Source organism: Phyllostomus discolor, chromosome 10, assembly GCF_004126475.2.
Source record: "Phyllostomus discolor isolate MPI-MPIP mPhyDis1 chromosome 10, mPhyDis1.pri.v3, whole genome shotgun sequence".
NCBI lineage: Eukaryota > Metazoa > Chordata > Mammalia > Chiroptera > Phyllostomidae > Phyllostomus > Phyllostomus discolor.
The window spans coordinates 25575317-25596477 of NC_040912.2; the positions used below are offsets into that span (position 1 = coordinate 25575317).

At 42.1% G+C, this 21161-nt stretch overlaps 1 long non-coding RNA gene and 1 pseudogene across 1 annotated transcript; both read right to left on the reverse strand.

Annotated features, from left to right (window-relative positions):
• Positions 1–16791: 16791 nt before the first annotated feature.
• LOC118497062 lies at positions 16792–19563 on the reverse strand. Its single transcript, XR_004899613.1, has 2 exons — positions 18994–19563; positions 16792–16838 (listed from the first exon to the last, which is right to left on the reverse strand). It is a non-coding gene; the product is annotated as an uncharacterized LOC118497062 (long non-coding RNA).
• Positions 19564–19759: 196 nt separating this feature from the next.
• On the reverse strand, positions 19760–20784 carry LOC114507279 (annotated as a pseudogene).
• Between the last annotated feature and the right edge of the window lie 377 nt (positions 20785–21161).

Consider the following 21161-nt stretch of genomic DNA (forward strand, 5'->3'; position numbering starts at 1 on the left):
GCTTATCTCACTTATTCTAATTAACCCCACCACTACTATGTCCAGTCAAGGTGAATGCCTCCTCCCCCCACGTTCCTTTGAAATTCCAGGGGCACCGCTGCAGAGGCCATCACTGTGCTCCATCCTCACCCAACTGACCAGATGGGCCATGAATCAGAACACACATTCCTGAAGGCATGTTAGGCTGTAGGTCTCAAAGTAATACCCCACCCAGCCTTATTTCCTTCTTTATCTTCTTCAACTCTCCCAAAGAATTTCAATTTCACCTGTCAGGAAAGACCAGAGATAGCATTTTTACATAATGCTTTAATAAAAGTAGCATTGACTGAAAAAAAATTACACAGCAGACCTATTTAAATAATTCAGAGCACTGAAAGTACACTTAAAAACCCTGAAACATGCAACTAGGAGAGGTCAAAACAATTCCCTGTATTGTAATCATAGAAGTTTAGAATGGGTTTAATCCCAGCTAAGTGCTTATAGTTAATTCAGGGAAATTACATTACACTATAGATTTTATGCATTAGCCAAGAAGCATGAAATAACAATAATTCTACCCTATGGTGAAGTGCACTTATAAGACACTGCAATTTAATCAACAGGTATTTATGGAGCATCTCCTAGGTGCTAGGTACTGATCTATATCCTGGGGATACAAAGGTACGCCAAGCAGAGAAAGTACCTCATATCAGAGAAGTATCTTGGAAACAGAAAATAAGTAAATAACTCAATATGTAAGATAATTGCAGGTTATGGCAACTGTTAAGGAAAAATAAACAGCAGCAATACAAGAATCGAGTACCACTGGAGGAGAGATGAGGGATAAGGTGGTCAGGAAAGGCTTCTCAGAAGAGACGTTTTAACAGAGACCTGCACTGGTGAGGAGAGAACTAAACATGGATCCCAAGGAACAATGTTCCAGGCTTTGACAAAAGCAGGTTTTAGGACCGAAAGGCTGGAGGCAAGGCCGATGTGGCTGATGAATGAGCAAGAAGAAGAGTTATAAGCAGTCAGTTTGAAGAGAGAGGCAGGAAACAGGATAATGTGGAGCCCTAGAGGCTCACAGTGAGGGCCTGGAGTGGAAGTGGAAGGAGAAGCCAGGGGAGTTTTAGTTACTGTATTTGTAAAGTTCAAGCACATGCGCTGACTATGTCCTTGGACTGGCCTAAGTGCTTTACAAATGTGAACTCATTTAATCATTTCACAAGCCCATGAGATAGATGCTATTACTGTCCCTATGTTACAGATAAGGAAACTGAGGCCCACAGAGATTTCATGACATCATCCCAGATGCTTGGATACAGCAGAGCCAGGACAAACTACGTAACTGATCTATCTTAAAAATTCACTCTGATTGCAATGTGGAAGACAAACTATAGGAGGGCAGGAACGGTCCAGACCAGCGATGATGGGGACTTAGAATCAGGGAGGACGGTGGAGGAAGTGAGAATGGCTGGTGTCTTACTCCATTCAAACTGCTATAACTAAGTACCAGTACTTTTGCTTCTACAAAACAAAACTTCTAACAGCAGAGAGATTACCTACAAAATAGGAAACCAAAATTATATGACCCACAGACCAAGAAGAAATCTTCTAATCCTTTAGAAGATTAAAGAAACTTTAACTCCAGAAGATTACAGAAAACCAGAGGTCTATATGGAAAAAAAAATTGTTTTAGCTACATATTCTCTCCAGATGTTTGAAAAAGACACACAGCAACCTCACTTATGCTTACTTATTCACTGCCCTATCTCTGTATTGCTATCCCAGTAGTATCTACTATAGGCAGGCCCTGAGCTAGTTGTCTGGGGGAACAAAGGCAAATAGGAACTTAAATACATATATTTTAATTAAAAACTTATGTAAGTGCTATAAAGGCAACAAACGAGGTGCTGAAATGGAGAGTAGTACAGGAACTGACTTAAATAGGGAGTCGGGGGAGGCCTTTCTGAGCCCAGGACATTTTAAGGGGGACCTGAAGGACAGAGAAAAGTGTTTCAAGCAGAGGGGAAACATGCAAAAGTCCTTGGATGAGAGAGAGTTTAAAAAGACCAGCGCAGTTGGGGCTCCATGAGTGAGGTCAGAAAAGTAAGCAGAGCTTGAAGGTCAAGGTCCAAGACGGTAATTTGTCATATGTAAATTAGGCAGCCCGGATTCTAAGCAGAAACACGGCATCACCGTCACCTTAATTCAGGCAGTCAGTGAACAATTCCACGTAGAACACCTACCAGGTGACAGTCACTGTTAGGTGCTGACCAGTGCTCACCTTCGAGTTTGGGGAGATAACAGGCCATCCCCTCTGCCACGGATGTGCGCTCCAGAACTCATCCTCCCCCAGACCATCTGGGCCAACGTGAATGAAGGAGCAACGTTTTACAGAATGCTGGGCTCATCACAGCAGTAGCTGCCGAATTAAGGCTCACGGAGTCAATGTACAAACACATAAATGATAAAGCCAACTACAACTCTAAATAACAGAGACAATAAATGAGTTCAGCATTCCTAGAGTAAACATTTGCCTAAAGTCATTTATAAATAATTCAGATTTCTGTCTGAACCTCCTGTTCGTGTTCCAGGGAAAACCACGCTGAATGTAGTATACCTGCTTACCGGTCCACTGCCCGTTTCCTAAGCCACAGGGAACACACGCAGGGAGGATGCAGCGGCCCTCTCCACATCCTCTCCTGCTGGGTCCCCTTTCTTCTACACCCACATCCCAGAAACTACAGGTGACTGAAGAAGGAAACACTGAAAAGAGGGAACTGAATGGGGAGGGTCTCACCCTTCCAGGAGTTAACTCGGTTTCACTGGACTGTATAGACTCCAGACCGTGAAGCCTAAAGACCTCAGGTGGGTTCCTCCCTTTGCCCCTTCCCCAGGTCTCAGGGAAGTGGTTGTAAATGTGCTGAGACTCAGGTTCCCCATCTTGCACTGTAGGGGAGAACAACAACAACAAACAAACAATGTCAAATGCTGTGAAAAAAAGATTAAATAGAGCACTGCGGCCGAGAGACTGAGACCCGCGGAACTCCAAGTCACCCCATAGTTTGGAGACTGCCTGAGCCAGAAGTGCTGGTCAGCTGGGGTTCAGAAGGCTGGAGTGCGGACCTCAAGGCCCTGGAAAGCACAGCAGGAAATGATGACAGAAGGAAAACTGAAGCCCACCTTTCTGCTAACTGTGTGTACAGAAAGGAGCTCAAACCCAGGCCGGTGGCTGTTAGTTCCACGGGCGCTAAACCACAGGCTTCGGCCGCTGAGGGGTGTGCTTTTGTTTTGTTGTCCAGCACAGAGGTTGACACAAGAACAGGAGTTAATAATAAAAGAGTTGTTTTTCAGTTTAAGCCTTATTGAATTAAAAAAGAAAAAGACAACAGGCCCAGAATGGAGCTGCTTATGCTAAGACCCACATCACCGAATATGACTTAATTACAGTTTTGTCATTCCCTGAAATGGAGTCAAACCAGCCCATCAGGATCAGCACTAGGGAGGCCATCTGCCTGACAGGCCCCTATGATCCCCTAAAAAAAAAAAAACAGGCCTTGCTGTAACCACCCCACTTTTTCCCTCGGATAAAAACGCCCTTGTTCCCTCTCCCTTCTGCCTATGTATGTCTTTCATTTTGCACAGCTCCTCGGGGCTTCTAGCTACTAGATTGGATGCTGCCCAATTCAAATCAATTTTTGCTCAAATAAACTCTTAGAATTTTTAATATGCCTCCGTTTATCTTTTAACAGTTCTGGGGTCAGAAGAACACACCTAAGGACACCCTGGCCGCCCCAGGAGCCGCAGCAACCAGCCCGAGGTACCTGTTGCGGCGCTCCTCGGGCCTCGGGAGTCGGTGGACAAGCCCCTCTCAGATCCGAGCTTCCGACCTCGTTTGAACTTTCCTTTTCCTGGGCTGAGTCCTGAAACTGGCCAGCGCCTGACGGGCTCCAACCTGGAAATCAGACTGGATCCAAGTTGGAAACTGGGCTGGGTCCAGAACCAACTTATTCTGACTAAGAATCCAGACCACGTTGGGGGTCACTGTGGGTCTGACTTGAGCTGGACTGAAGCTGCAAGTGAATAGAATTGTGTTTTAAGGCTGAACAAGCAGCTTACCCTTACCAATAATAATCTTGAATTACAGTAGCCACAGTGGAGAACTTCTACGTCTAACCTAGATAAGCTTATCCAAGAGGTGCCCTAGAGAAAAAGGGTCTCGGCCAAGCATTCGCTGTAAAGGGTAGAGGAAAATTTTTCCCTCTTCCGGAGTCTCTGATGACCAGGTGGGATCCACCCCAGAACCTGCAGACGGGATCCTGGGAAAACAGGCAGCAGCGGGCAAAGGGTGAGAATTGTTACTAACATCAGCTTTCCCAGATCTGTGTATGTGGTGCCTGGTCCCAGAGAGGAAAATAAAATGTCCAAATTCTGATTGGCAGGCCCCCCATAAAAAGAAAAAAAATGTAGGAATTAGATTTTTGCATTGCGTTCCTGAATTGGCTTTTGGGTGCCCTTGGTGTTGACCCTTTCTGTCCCAGGGACCAAGACCACCTTCTTGTTTATCTCATTTTACAGTCCTGAGAACATGGCTTGGCAACCATCAGGTGGGGTGCCCCCAAATATGTCTGGACAGAAATGTGCTTTGCACCCCACTTGCAGCTAAGGTCCTAGTGACTGTTGCTGACTGTCAGGGGAATTGTTTGTCTTTATTTCTTTTGGTTGTCTTTGGGAGTGGCTCAGGATCTTGGAGAGTAGTATCTATTGCACCTTCTCTAAGGATGCCTTTTCCACCCTAGGGGTTGTATGATACTGCCAGGAATAGCTACTGTTGTTCTGGCCAAAACCTGACAGTCTTCAAATTCACTTTTGCTCAAATTACTTTGTAACATGCCTCAGTTTATCTTCAAACAGCCTGGACCAATCCAAGCAATTTGCAAGCAGCATAATCTGCTGCAGAGCAGTAGCTCCAGGGCCAGAGGAAGTTAGAGCTTTGTTTTACACTGTGTCATTTAAAAGAAAATTATTATCTCCCTGGCCAGGTAGCTCCAGGGATTGGAGTGTCATCCTGTATGCCAAAAGGCTGCTGGTTAGATCCCCAGCTGGTTGTATAATGGAGGCAAACAATCGCCATTTCTCTCTCTCTCTCTCTCTCTCTCTCTCTCCCTCTCCACAACCCCCCAATAAAGATCACATTGTCATTCACTAAAAAACGCATTCATTCACCTACTTAATCATAATTTTTTCCAACTCATAAACAATAAATTACAGAGACCAAATCTGAACAATAAAATTTCCAACTGGCCCTTGGAACATTGTTAAAAGGAAAAGACAGCCATTTTTAAGAAGCAAGCTCTACCAAGCGCTGGGAAGGCCTGAAGAGATCTGCAGCGGTCATTAGCATATCTAGCCACCAGGTGTCACCATTGGCTTAAGCAAATATGCTCTTGGCTCATTCACACAATTTTAGGTCTCAGATTAGACGGCATTCCTCCAGGACAGTTCTTCAAACCAAGCCTCCAGTTAGTTCCTGTGTACTTACAGAGAAAGTAGGACTCAGTCCAGCATATTTGAACTCCCTTTCCAGTACTTTCTTTGTTTCATGTATTTTTTATTTAAAAAAAAATGAAACAAGCTCAATGAAGCCCTTTTGGTTAGTAAACTACAACTAGGAAGAATTGTATCAAAACAGTCGTCTGTATCACAGGGCTCAGATCCAGGCAATAGTGCTTGCTCATTTTTCTTCCCTTCTTAAAATGCCACACTCCTGGGTGTTGCCAGATGAAACAGATTTTCATGAAGGGAAAGGAAGTAAGAAAAGAACTTGCCAATTAAAGTCCAATTCAATGTATTCTTTTTAGGCAGATAATAATTTAAACAGCAGCCCCCTAGAAGGCAGTTCCTATCTGAAATTTACAAGGGACTTCTTCACTGTGTCGATGTACCCAGGATTGTTTGATTCCTTAGTTTCTCTGTTTTCTGATAAGCATAAAGAAGATTAAATGTTAGTATCTTTTGTTGTTAGTCATTGGGCTTCTCTCTATAGATAACCAAGTAGTTTTCCATTTACATAAATCCATTTTCTCTCCAACAAGACTCCTGATGCATCCTCACCCTCATGCAAATATTCCAACAAGCAGTTCTTCTGCTTTCCTATTCCCTCCTTCCTATTCTCCCATCTGCCTTCTGAGGGAGAAAACATCTAATAGATTTCTATTTCCTGAAGATATTACAAAGATATCGTGTAAGTTCTCCACTTTGTAGAAACCATCAGTGTTCTTTCTCCCATCACAAATGGAAATCTCAAACCAAGGCACAATACATGACAAGAGCAAGAACCAAAAGCAAAAGCAAAGAAGTGCGTGCAACCCACATCTGAAGAAGGAGCATTCCATGTAGAAATTTATTCCTGACTTGTTCTTATGAAATCACATGATTTTGGCATTGTATTTTTTATAGCTCTGTGATTTTGCTATTCAAACAAAATGACAAAGAATTCTGTGAGCCCAAATGAATGAGAATGCATAGTTGATTTATTTAAGTCCTGAGACTAATCGAAGACTTTGAATAAAATTTGCCGCTAAAAACAGGACATTGAAGATCATTTAAATATATTTAGTGCTGACATTCATTCCAGTTTCGTGCACGTTAAGTAGCTTTTTATCTCTAAGGTGCCATCAACGGAACTCTCAGATGTTCAAAATACCAGCATTATGTCATTAAAACACTTGTGGTCAATGAGTTGAGTAATGTAGAACTTAGGAAAATATTATTGCCATTCTCTTTCAAATGAGCCGCATATTACATCCATTAGCATAACTACACTGATCTAATTTCGTTATTTTTAGTGGAGTGCAGTTTGGAAATATAAAATTGACAAACGTGAGCCAAATGAGAAAAGGGGGCTTAACCCCAAAGGTCATAAATTATAAAACCTCAATGAGGAACATTCTCGATAATTGCTATAATGTACAGAGGTTAAGTAGTGTGCATTTTTTAATAAAGAAAATCTTACATGTTTTAACATTTTATTTCGGCCAGACTAAATGTGTTACTGTTAGATCATTTGATCTACCTTTTCGGAAGTAGTTTGAATTCTCCTAAGTGTATAGGTATTTATCACGTGAACTGTGTGTGTAGAAGGGTCAAATCAGAGCCTAGATGGAGGTCCTTGGAGCCTGCCCACCACCCACCCCAAGGGGGTTACTGTCTTAATTGACCTGGACTGCAGCCTGAACAGAAGATACTGAAAAGCTTCCCAGATGATTCTGATGCGCAGACGAAGCTGAGAATCACTGCGTCAAACCTTACATTGTACACACATGGGCATTAACACATTACTGCTTTGTTATTTTCCATGCTGCTTACAAAGGGGTTTAGTTCTGAGTTAAGTTCAAAATGTGTTGGGAAAAATCTAAGTTACTGAAAAAGGTGATTGCAAACTAAACATTTTCCTATAGCCAAAGGAAGGAAAATATATCACTAGTAGATGCACTTCCCACTCATCTCTACCTTAAGCAATGGTCCCTTCCAAAATTCCCAAAAGCCAATTCTTTGGAATTTCCACAGAATGTTATTGATGTTAACAAAAAAAAAAGTCAAACAAACAAAAAAAAACAGTCAAATAATTTGGGGTTAAATATACTTTTCTTTTTTACAGGATTTCTCAGAATCTAGACTATGGTGATAGACTGCAGATCTGTGCCCCTCAGAGGGACCGAGTCCCGGTGTGGCATGGTGTGGTGTGAGTGTGCCGAGTGATCGAAGGAACCACGGTCCTAACGTTTCATGGAACACACTTCAGGAAGTGCAACCCCAGGACGACTCTTTAAGGCAACAATAATGAAGACCTAGAACAACCACCACCAAAAAAACGTTACTCAAAGACTTTATTCTGCATGTCCAACATACCACTTGCTCTTTAATATTCCCTTTCAGATATATCATTATATTGTCTTCAAATATTTGGAATTTTTCTGCCAGAGGCCTAGCAGAGTGCTTAAGATTACAGACTCAGGAGCAAGACGTTATAGGTTTGTAGGAGACCGTTCTGCGTGGTGTGGCCCAGCTCCCACTGGGAGATGCACAGGACCCATGCCCACGGATAGATCCTCTTGTGGGGAATCAGGCCTGCAATATACCTAGGCCGCTTTGAGTCTTGCTCTTGCTAAAAAAAAACTCCCTCACCCTGAATTGAGGACATTTACTGCAAAGTAACTTCCTAAAATCCATGCTAAACCTTCCAAGGATGAATGTAACCAGTTCAACCACTTTTGCCTTTTCATTTGCAAATATCCCTCTTCTGTGATGTGATTAGCGGCATTGGCTCCTTCGTTTTCTGTAAAAGGTAACCACCTAAAGCGAACCTGGGCATAGTAAATGAGGACCATCAGGTAATGTGCCGAGAAACTCATTAAAGGCTGGTCATGGAGGAGGCCACAGCTTTTGCTCTCCTTGAGAGAGAAGCCGCTCACCCTTTTTTCCCGCAGTACTCGGTAGTCCATGTGAATTTCTTTTGTTTCAGCTACAACGCCGTGGACCCCAAGAGAGGGGGTCTGCGACACAGGTTCACATCCAGCATCTTTTACTTACTCTTTCTGCACTTCAGTTTCTTCACGCGTAGAATGGGGACATTTATCATGCTTCCCTCATCGTATGTTGTTCCTGCTAAACCTAGGTTGCTGACTCTCTGCTACAATGACAGTGACAAGAGACATTTGAAAGTGAGGAACCAAATTTTTATATAAAAAATCTGGAGCAGAGCAGGCCCTTCCAGCATTTTTTGTGATGAAGTCAAGTCCCTCGGCTTGTGTTTGTCTAAGAAAGCCTGTATTTCTCTTTATAGCTAAAGGATAATGCTGCTGGATATATTATACTTGGCTGGTGTTCTCTCGCTTTCAATATTTTTAATATGTCATTCCACTCTTTCCTGTTCTGTAAGGTTGTCACCGAAAAACCTAATGATAATCTGATGGGGTTTCCTTTGCAGGCTACTGTCTTTTTCCCTGGAGGCCTTGAGAACTCTTTATCTATCATCCATTACCTTTGCCAGTTTTAATATAATGTGTCTGAAAATAAATAAGTCACAGGATGTATTGTACAACGCAAGGGATATAGTCAACAATGCTGAATAACTATGTACGGGGGTTTATTGTGGTGACCACTTTGTTGGGCATATAAGGGTTGAATAAGTACAGTATGTTGTACCCCTGAAACTAATACAATAGTGTATGTTAACTATATTTTAACATTAAAAAAAATTGTTCCCTGTAAAAAAAAAATTTCAAAGGAAATTTCTGAAAATCTACCCCGTGACTTGTAAACCCTCTGACCCCTTTTGAGAATAGGAGGGGATGTGAGAGAGGGAGAAGAAACATTTGTGAAGAGAACACTCTGAAGGAGCTGTCGCCTTGTGAACAGTCTCCTCCACGGCCCCTCTACTGAGAGGGCCTAGATGGGTGGATTTGGCCATCAGAAGGGGTGTGTGCGTTCCCGAACTCTGGGCACCTCAGGCCTGCCGTCTGCCTTCTGCCGGGAAACTGAGAGGGCCAGGGGTGGTTGCATACCTGCTCCAGGGGCAGACACGTCAGCATTCCCGGAGTCTTTCCTGGCACAGGACACTGGACGGTTTCCTGTGGACCAGAGGTGGGCAGCAGATGAGAGAGGGCCCACACGGGTCTGGCCAGCAGGGGTCCTAGGAGCCCTTTAGCAGCAAGAAGCTAAAAGTGAAGCCAGATTTCTAGAATTCAGAGCAGGAGGAGCAAGTGGCCGCCTGGAGTCCAAATGGCTCTAGCAGACCAGGAGACTGCAGGGGGAGGCCTCCGGCACCTGGAATCACAAAGACTCCACAAACGTGCCCCAGGAGGGAAAATCAGCTTCACAGCAAAAGGTCCAAAATGGGTGAATAGAGAAAAGCTAACTCGGGCCCCTCCCAGGGTAGCCTTGAGATGGAAGCAGGCCCACCCTGGGCCAAGGGAAGTTTGCGGTGAAATCAGGTTCAGCGCTTAGTTAATATCTTGGGCCCCAGAATTTAATTACCGAATTGAGCCTGGTTTGTGATCTTAATGGACAGTCAGATGATCTATTACTTAAGTATAAACAGATCAATGATGGAATCTGGGGACATTTTTATCCAGGGGTGCAAATGATTGCTGAGTAAGTTTTAAAGGGGCAGGAAAGATGAAAATAAAGATGGTTTGCAGTTGTACCATGGTACATTTTATATATTGTTGACATTTAACAAATAGACAGCCAGATATTGCTTCAGAAAAATAGGTTTATTTGAGGAAAACAAAGAATTGCAATTCGAGTCATGTTGTCTAATGGTGAACCGTGAGCAAGTTCAGAGAAATGAAGGAGAGGAATGCTTCTATGTACTTGGAAAGAACTGCTGTAAATGAAGAGTCCACTGGTGGGAACTGAACTTTTAAAGAATGATGAGAATCTATTGCAGGACTTCATTGGTTGAGTTATAAGTCTCCCATTGGCTAAGCTGTTGCCAGGCAAAGAGGACTCTTTCCTTTCTCCTGCTGAGGAATCACTTCCTGTCAGAGATACAAGGTGAGTCTTCCTGTTCAGAGCAGTAGTGTGTGCTGAGTGGCACATACGAGAGATCTCTCTTTTAGCCTCCCAACTCCATTTTAAATGAGGTTTCTGTTTGTTAATTTACATATATGAAACATACACTGTATGTGACAGAATGTTTCATAAATCCCTGTGAATTGAGAGATGATGATACCCTTAATTTTATATCCACGCTACTCAAAAGGTGATCCATGAACTGGCAGCATCAACAGTATCTGAGAGGTTCTAAGAAATGTAGAATCTTAAGTCTCACCCCAGACCTGCTGAATCAGGACCTGCATTAAACAAGACCCCAGGGGATTCATACACACATTAGAGTTAGAGAAGTATGGCCTTGCACCACTCAGCCATCCATAAGAAAGTCTTAGTGAGAATTTAATACCTACTAATGATGCATAACCAGTCCATTGAAGTCCATCATAAAGGACTCATAATAACAACAAGTATGCTACAGCATTTTGGAATTTTCAAAGCTCACTTTAGGTCTGTTGTACTCATAGCTAACTAGTTAACTTTTTTAACCTGGTTTGGGTATTTCACCTGTTATCTCATGCACTTAGTGCACAGGCAACTGGCTAGACAAGTGACAAAGAAACCTGTCTCTCATACCTGGTGTTCCTAGGCCACCTTCCAAAACGGAAAGGAAAGATTAGATAGTTCAGCCTCTGTTATTGGGTAATATATGCTCATTAGCTTATCTTTGCAATATGGCCAGAGCTTCTAGATTCTGTGGATGATAAATGAGAGGCAGCTTTCCAGATCACTGTAGCCTCAGGAAAACTTGCTTGGGTGGCCTCAGCAGCACAAATGGATCTTTTAGATTTTCATTCTCCATTGTATCAGCTTCTCTCACGAATGGGGAAGCCCCTTGCTGCAAATCAAGAGGAAAATTATCACATTTTGCGGTGTATAATGTGCACTTTTTGCTCAAATTTTTTAGGGGAAAATAAGGATGTGTATTGCACATGGGTATGATTACGTACCATGGGTATAATAATCTCATGTATAATGCGCATTAAAACCTTGGGTGCACATTATCCACAGCAAATATGGTATCATGTGAGCTTCGGTGGGTGAAGCCAAAGACAGAACCTGCAAACATAGATTTCGCTTTGCAGAACCAAATAAAATGCAGCATGGTACCAGGGAGGTGGCCAAGACCCAAGCCAGGTGTGAGCAGCATGGGCCCATGGTATTTGGAAGGTACCAAATCAATATTCATTGAATAAATAAATAAATCATTAACAAATAAATGAAATAAATTGCTCTGGAATTTGTATCTTTTAAGCCAGTTTGCATTCCTAAATCTCTATGGATGAAATCTTTATACAGTTTTTTTTTTACTTTCTTCTCACCTTATAACTGTGGGGATTCCATTGTTTTTGGGCAGAATATTGAAATCCAGACAAGACCATCATCATAAGGTCACCAGCTATGGAGCTGGAAGTTTAAATCTGGTTTCTGCCACTTCTAGGTTGTGTGATCTTGGGTAGTTACCTAACTTTTGGAGCCCATCTATCCTCCTTTGCAAAATAAGACTACTAGTGCCTGGTCTATAATGTTGTTATGGAGTTTAAAAAAGATAACACCTGTGGAAGTTTGTAGCATAGTGTGGGTACATCCTGAGTCCTCAATAAATCACTGTATGTTTTTAATTACCTCACCCTCACCCTAGATGCGTTGTTCTGGATTTACCTAAGCCTCATCCCTGTCCCTACGAGATTCAGTCTCTGAGGGTGATTTAAATCATCTCTTCCTATAAATTATTCTTAGAGGCAAGCACAGAGTTAGCTTTATTTTTCTACTTTCAAGTTCATTTGTTCATTCATTTATATATTCATTCTAATATTCATGTCTTGAGCACTTAGCAAGCATCAGACTTAATCCAAATATATCCAATTAGAAATAGGCCTCATTAAGAAAAAATTCTAGCCCTCGCTGACGTAGCTCAGTGGATTGAGCGCAGGCTGTGAACCAAAGCATCGCAGGTTTGATTCCCAGTCAGGGCACATGCCTGGGTTGCAGGCCACAGCCCCCAGCAACCACACATTGATGTTCCTCTCTCTCTCTCTTTCTCCCTTCCTTCCCTCTCTAAAAATAAATAAATAAAATCTTTTAAAAAGTTACTTTAAAAATTCTATAGCGCGGGGCACAGTCAAAAGGCGTGATGCTTGTTCTGCTCAGCACCAAAGTCCACCTGCATGGGTCATCTACTCGTGGTGCCAATGGACATGGGTCGACATCAACTGTCACAGGACTAGACACACAAAAATTTTCTTCACAATAAAACATATTTGAGCAGGAAATGGCAGGTATATATCATGCCATATTTATGTCCATTATTTTCTCATTTTTTATTTTCTAGGGGGAAAAAGCTCAAATATTAGACTATCTGAATTAGAACAGGATGCCTGTCAGAGTTTTTAAACTTCATTCGGTGAGAAGTAGCTTTTCCTAATTACAGGCTGAATTCTTCAGGATGTTGAGCCATAAACGCCACGATCTGCCCAAGCAAGTCCACGAAACACCACACTGGTAACCACACAGAAGCCACTTTATTTCATCCTGCTCAGTGATGAGTGCTTGTATTAAGTACTTTTATGGCACAAGCCTTTCAAGTTCTACCAAATCACGTGGATCAAACTAAGAAAACTAATACCAACAGTCTGTAGAGGGCTGGAACACTATTTTAAGTATTAGATTAGAAACAAAAATAATTTAGCCTCTGTTGCAAGTGACCTTATAACCTGTACATTCTGGAGAGGCAAACAACTAAAGAAAAAAGAAAAGATCTAACCTATAAATTTTGTAGATGCCTTCAACAACAAAGGTAGGAAATGCAAATGAAAGGTAGGAAATGCAAATCTCATTAAGAAGTTACACGTTCAATAATAAAATATTAAATCCCCGGAACACAGGTTACCACAAAGATGCATACATCTAGTTTGGACAAGAGTTGTCGACTGCAAGAAGATGGAATTGCCTATCAGAAGAGAGATTGTCAAGAGATCCGAAGGCAGAGAAAGGTGATGAGACCTTTAGGTGGGATGTGGGAGCAGAGCCTGAGGCCTCTTTTCGATTGTGCAACATCTCTGGGTTTTAGGAAATAAGCATTGAAAAACACAATCTGTCAAATGTTTGCACAATGCTCAGAACTGTATTTCATCCTATTGAGCTGGCAACAGAGTTTCAAAGTGTTTCCCGGAGCCCTGCAAACCTTAAACCTTGTGTAAACACGGCTGAGCCCTTGCTCGTGACTCACGTGAATCACCTGTGTCCCCAGCTTTCTGCCAGGCCCAGGACCGGTGTTCTGTAAATATTTGTTCAATGAAGGAAACTGAACTGGACTAGAAGTTTGTTGAGACAATCCTGTATCTCAGGATTTTGTAACAGAGTGTGACCTTTTAGTGTGTGTGTGTGTGTGTGTGTGTTTCTCTAATAAAAATTAAACTAATAAAATAGACTTTATTTTTAAAAGTCTCAGTGTTAGTTTGTCACATTATTAAAACAGAAGGTCCAACATCTAAATACTAAAGTAATTTTTAAATATCATTTAAATCTGAATTCCACTTGCAATAATGAAACAAAAGATAGCTGTGAAGCCCGCGCCACTCCTCGCTGCCTCCCTCCAGTATTTCCCGCTCAGAGAGCAGACAGACCAGTGCAGACAGGAAATAAAGCACAGTGCGAGAAATCCTGGGAAGGAGCCGATACTCTTTTTAAAATTATTTTGATAAAGTTTTATTTTTAAAGACATGCAGCTGGTGGGACATGTTGTGCGTGCATCTCCACCAGCTGCTGGGGCACCACACCTTGGCCACTGCTGTTGGAACTAGTTGGATCAGCTTTACTAAGGAGCTCCCAAAGGCCTGCCTTGGCCAGGGGACCACGGGTCTTCAGTCGCTCAGAGACAACAGCTGGGGTTAGAAGCTCCAGGTTGGGAACTTCTTTCCAGTGTTTGTCACATGTTGCTTTGTCAAACAAGACTATTGGCTGACGTTCAGACATCTTTCTTCCTGTTGGCCTTGAGTGCCATAGCTAAGCTCGAAGGGCAGCTGCTACCATCTCTGCCTCGATACGATGTCAGATGAAAAGTAGCTGATAGGACTGTTGGTTTGTGTGCCAGCAACGAATGCAGAGAGATCGTGGCAGGGCTACTTCCCACTCAGGGAGAAAGGATGCTGGCACTCTCACCGTCCCGGAGCATGCATTAAGCAAATAGAAGAGAGCAAACACTGAACACCAAAAATGAACTTTGGCCTGTCGGAGAGACCCTGCCCAGCAGTAAAAAGGTGGCTCAATTAACATGAGAGTCTAACCCATCAGATCAGACCATTGCCCTTAGCATATGATTAAAGGAGAAAAAGAGAAAGTTCTCTCTGCAGTATTTCCTCTCAAGGAAAAAAAAAAGAAAAGAAAAGACTAGAATCACCTTCCCCATTGGCTGAGGCTGACATGTGAGAAGGGAACAGATTAAATTTCTCTCCATGTAGTGTCAGAAGTAATGATCAAGATTCTATGTAGAAGTTCTACTTAGGGTCTCCTGAATTCATGGAATAGAGTCATTGAAATTAAAGCAGGGGAAAAGGGAGACAAGTTATAAAACAAGCAGTTAGGAAGGGCAAAAACAAAGTTAGTCGTGATAAGCTGAACAGTCTCTGTGTGTGTGTCTCCCTCTCCTCTCCTCTCCTCTCTTCTCCTCTCCTCTCCTCTTTCCTTATTCTCTTGCTTATCAGCTCCATTCTTCTTCTTTTATCCAGCCCCCACCCCCCTAACTCCCACCACCCACCCCATCTAGGATGGCTACCTCTACTGGGAAGCAGATACTTCTCAAAACACCAACTTGCAATAGTCTAAATGCAGACTTCGATTCTCAAGACCATTTGACCTTTTGGGTCCAGCATCTGTGATTAATTGACAGCTTTTCTCTGTGACACTTAATTCACATCTCATCAAATTAGTGCATCTTTAGGCCAGTAGGGAGGATATCTGGTTCCTGCGTAAAGTAACCTCTCAGGAGTAACCTATAATGAGGCTTTTAAACATATGAGTCTAACATGGTTCTGAGCCCTGTGGACAAAAACAGAACCAGCCACATGCTAAGCCTGACAAGCTCGGGGGAGGCCTACCCGGTGGGCCTTGCAAACTCAGAGACCTAAATTAACCACACAGGATGGTCTGAAATTAAAACTTCCTAAGTAAAAGTGAGCCCTGGTGGGTAGTCATGTCCTAGGCTGGTGTCTTCCCTGATCAAAATTTATCTTTACCTTAATGGAGCCCCTCTGTTGTGTGTTTGCATCTACAATAACGTGCCTTTGGAGGGTCAGAGCAATTTCTGTTTTCCAGGCCCCTCAGGGCACATTCAGTGGGCAGAGGCCCAGAGCCCCTCATTGACATTGTCATCCTGTGACCCACCCTTCACCCACCTACGTAAAAGAAGTTTGTCTCCTCATTTACCTCTTTATCAGATCTCAGAGATTCTCCGGCTTTACATTCTTCCACCTCCCTCATCCAGCCCTGGTGAATTTCCTCCTTTCACCTCTTCCTTTGATTCTGATCTATAAAATAAGGGGTAAAACTGCCATTTCCCAGAGCATTTTTTCAACCCCTTGAAATGTTGCCTCCTGGCCAATGCTCCAGTTTGGCTCAAATAAACTCATAAAATTCTCTACAGGTTTGGACATGTCTTATGTCAACAGCCCGATTCCAACATACTTGTATGATGGGGGGCTTCCCCCTATACCACCAAGCAGTGCTCAGGACACCAGCTGGGCATTCTACAACTTTACTCAATTCTGACACTATCTACCCAAAGACAGCATCAAATCCCACCAGCAAAGCAGTTCGGTTCTATAAGACATCCCACCCCTCCTTCAATTCAGATATCAGTTGCAACTTCTGAGGTTCTCATAAACCCCTGAGCTTGACTGATTTGCTAGAGCAGCCCATAGAACACAAACATTTTACTTACTAGACTATCAGTTTATTATAGAAGGATGTAACTCAGGAATAACCACCAGGAAGACATGCATAGGGCCCATTCCAGTGAACCACTCTTCCCAAACCTGCATGTGTACACCAGACCACAAGCTCTTGGAGCCTGTCATTTTGGTTTTTAGGGTGGCTTCTTCATTACATCAGCCTGATTGATTGATCTAACAAACCATCTTCCTGGAGGTGGGGGGTGGGACTGAGAGTTGCCTCATTAACATAACAAAAGATGCCTGTTTTTGGTTCTCTCCACTTAGGAAATTCCATGGATTTTAGGAGCTCTGTTCAGAAGGGGAACAAAGACCAAATGTATATTTCTTATAAATCACCGTAAAGTCATAAAACACTCGTCTGACCTGGGTCCAGTCAGGCAAGATGTGAGCACTGAAGGCAGCAGAAGTCGAAGGCAGGAACTGCTGTCACAGCGAGCAGTTCCTGGTGCACGTATTTGTTCTTGACCGAACCTTCTGTCCTGCCAAACCTGACCGGACAGAGCTGGCTAGCAGCAACGGCTCCCAATTAACTACATCGCCTGAACAAAGTGTCCATTTTTTATTTATTTCCTCTTTCTCCTGATTCTTTCCTCATAGAGTAATCTATAAAGATCCAAAAACAAAACTTTATTTGAGAAAGGTCAATATTTAGTAAATGGAATAATTTTAACATGACTGCCAACATTTTCTCACGTGTCTTGCTTTTTCTATGCTGGATAAAATTATTGATTTGACCAAGTGGGTGCATATTAAATGATATTAAGTTATAATATTTACTTGTGTTTAATTTGCCATTTTAAATAAAGCTATTGCCAAGAAAGGCCATCCAGTTTTCTGTATTTCTTACAGATCTCAATGAAATGTTATACATGAACAAAGACCATATGAATACAAGGTTTCACTACTTAGACTCAGAGTTATCAGAACTATTAGCATATTTAGTAGTCATGTCTCTCAAATCTATAAATACAGTAAAGCTCAATCAACTATGCAAGAGAATAAGGTTCAAATCAGAACAAAAACATCGGTTGTAAGCTTGCTTTTTGTGGACAGCCTTAGCAACATAATCCAAAAAAATGGCAAATGGAAGGAAACAATAATAAGTAAACATAAACTAATTCAGTGTCCGGCCCACAAAAGATGCTCAGTGAATACCTGGCCGAATGATCCCAGGGAAAATAACACAATGTAGGATATATATGAACACCTATAGGACCTTACATAGGAGAAATAGAAGAACGTGTTTATATGTTCAAGGGATCCAAAAGGTTATAAAATAAATAATGTGCAAATAGTTGCTGGAAAGGTAGGAAAGTCAAGGAAAATCATTTAGATCAATGTATGAATATATTTATTCTCCATTATTGATTAGAACTAATAGGAAACATTAAAATCCAAGAATAATTACAGTTTTAATGTATTGAGGAAGGAGGAAATTTTAATTAAATTTTGCAAACAATAAATTTCATTTAAGTATGAATGCCTCTTCAGAAAGGAATTAATAATAAAAATGCTAGTATAAGCAAGAAAAATCAAGAGCACTTAAAATATTAAAAATAAAGACAAAGTTAATTTATAAAGACAGAGCATTCCAGCACAATAAATACTAATAATGCAATAGCAGAGAAACATAACAGGAAGTCAGGAAGGAATTAGTTTCACAGTAATAGATTTACAGAAAGAGAAAATGTCTAAACATTGTTAGGAAATCTCCTGGAGAAATGTCGGTTAACAGCTGAAAGTGACATTTATTTTATAGAAAATACACACATCATCATCTGGCCTATGCATAGGAAAGATTTGTTTAGAGTTGACATTTGCTTTTTGTTGAATTCTTAAGGAGAGCTAAATCTAAATAAAGATTTTCAACTTATGGTTTTTAAATTGTGTTTACAGTAATTAGTCTGTGAGAGATGAAAGGTCAGAGAAGAAAAATAACATTTAAATAATATGTATTTCTCCATCAAAGTGCTTCATGTTGTTCCAAGTCTTTTCAAACAATCTACAAGATGACGCAGCATCAACAAAGATCAAAGAATGATATTATCTTCCTAAGTAAATCCCCACACTCTTTTTTATATAATAAGAGAGAAAAAGTAAACATCATAGAACTCTTCTAAGCTCACCAGAACTCTTAACTTTAAAAATTAGGGAGCAGGATCTTTTTCTCTTAATTTTTGATTTTAAAGAGAGAGAAAGGGAGGGAGAAAGAGAGGGAGAGAAACATCTGTGCGGGAGAGAAACAGACCTGGGACCAAACCCGCAACCCAGGCCTGGACACTGACCCGGAACTGAACCAGAGACCTTTCAGTTTGCTGCAAGACGCCCAACCAACTGAGCCACCAGTGGGGTAGGGGGACCATTTTTATGAGGCAAATAATTCAATCTTTTTAAAGGAATATTAATGTATCCATGTCACCACGAGGGTAATTTGCTAATTTACCTGTGCAGCGAACACCATATTTTATTAGTGGCTTGAAATAGTAAGTGCTTTCCTCATCCCTGGCAAATGCCTACTTTTCTGCCACACTTGATCTGGTCTCTATAGTGCAAACTCAAAACTGACTATAAAGGAGCAAAATGAAACCTTATCTTCACCAACAAGTGTGATTCTAAACACGCTGACAATCACGCCAGACAAAAGGGACGTCGTTTTACACTTATAGTCTCACATCACTTACAAATGCTTTGAAGGAACTAGTCCTTTGAAGGTTCAAGGTTACCCTGTTTCTGGTGAACTGCAAAACTAGCATTAAAGCAAAATGCATGTTTCCTTTTGGTTCTAAACAGCTGAGCGGAACCGTACCTAATCCCACCAGCTGCAGAGCTGGACCGTCTCTGCATTTTTTAAGTAGTGAGAGGAATGAGGATCTGTGGTTGTATTCCCCCAGCCCCTGACTTTCTCAGTCTAATGGATTGCCAGTGACTATTCAATAAACAGATGTCTGATGGAGGGGAGGGACAAAGGGACGGATGGAAGAAGAGAAGGAATTTCACAGGGTTTTTTTGGATGATTGTTGTTTAGTTTTATTTCGTAATCATAAACTTAACTCTGTAAACCAGCTAGAGTTGGAAGGGATAAGGAAAACGTGAAACCCCATGAACTGAGTTGAGAGCATGAAGATTATAGAACATTCCATGATGGAATGAAGATGGGGGTGAAGAAGTGCTCTCCCAAGCTACAGAAGGAATGGTCTGGTGGTTAAGATAAAGCAAAGCCAAATTTATTCGAGTTGTCCACAGTCAGTGATGATGATCTTCCAGCTGGTCCTGCCATTCCTGGACCCCTAGCGCTCCATGGCTGTCACGACATCCATGCCGTCTTCCCCTTGGCCGAAGGCCACCTGCTTGCCGTCCAGCCACTCAGTCTTGGCAGTGCAGATGGAAAGCTGGGAACCATTTGTGTTGGGTCCAGCATTTGCCATGGACAAAATGCCAGGACCTGTGTGCTTCAGGATGAAATTCTCGGCATCAGATTTCTCCTGGTAGGCGGACTTGCCGCCTGTGCCATTGTGGCATGTGAAGTCCCCACCCTAGCACATAAATCCCAGAATAATTCTTTGAAAGCAGGAACCTTTATAACTACATCCTTTCTCCCCAGTGCTCAGAGCATGAAAGTTTCCTGCTGTCTCTGGCACTTTGTCTGCAAACAGCTCTAAAGAGACGTGGCCCAAAGGGTCGCCATCAGCAGCAATATCGAAGAACACGGTGAGGTTGGCCACAGCTAGATGCAGAAACATCCAAGGTGGCTGCAGCCTCTGCAAGGCTGGATTTTTGTGATCTAAAAGTACTTGAACTAGCTCAAAACTCACTGGGCAAACCAAGCCAACCAAAGGTTATGCAAATTGTCTGAGGCACAGTAGGCCAGCAGTGCCCACTTGAAAAGCAAGTGGACTTCCATCTATGTTTTCTGGAGGCCTAAAATTTCTCATATACAATAAGGACTTCAATGCCGCAAGCAATTTAAATGTGAATTGCCTGAGTTGTTATGACTGAAGTTTCATTTCGCTTAGCAGTGCTTCTCAAATGTGACTGGCTATGTCATGGCTGGCCTGGGGCAGTGCTGCTTGGCATCTGTCATTCCAGTGTGTTTATTTGTAGCAATATATTTCACTTTTAAAGTGTCCTGGTTTTGAAAGGATATCATTGATATGGTCACTAACCAGTGACTAACTGCATTTGAAAATTCTGGCTATTAAAAACAGAGCTTACCTGATACCCTGGCTGGTGGGGCTCAATTGGTTAGGTGTTGACCTACAAACCAAAAGGTTAGATTCCTGGTCAGGACACATGCCTGGGTTGCAGTTTCAGTACCTGGTCAGAAGGCAACCAATTGACGTTTCTCCCTCACATTGATGTGTCTCTCCTTCTCTCCCTCTCATCCCCTTTACATACATACATACATACATACATACATACATAAATGTTGAAAAAAAAGTGGAGCTACTTGGGTCCCACTTCAAACCTCATAAAATAGGACCTCAGAAGGGCAGGCCCAGGAATAGGCATTTTAACAAGCACCCCTAAGCAATGGTTAGGATTATCGAGTTTAAGAACCACTGCATTAACACATAGTAGAGGGTGATAGATTTCCATGAGGAGATTCTAGAG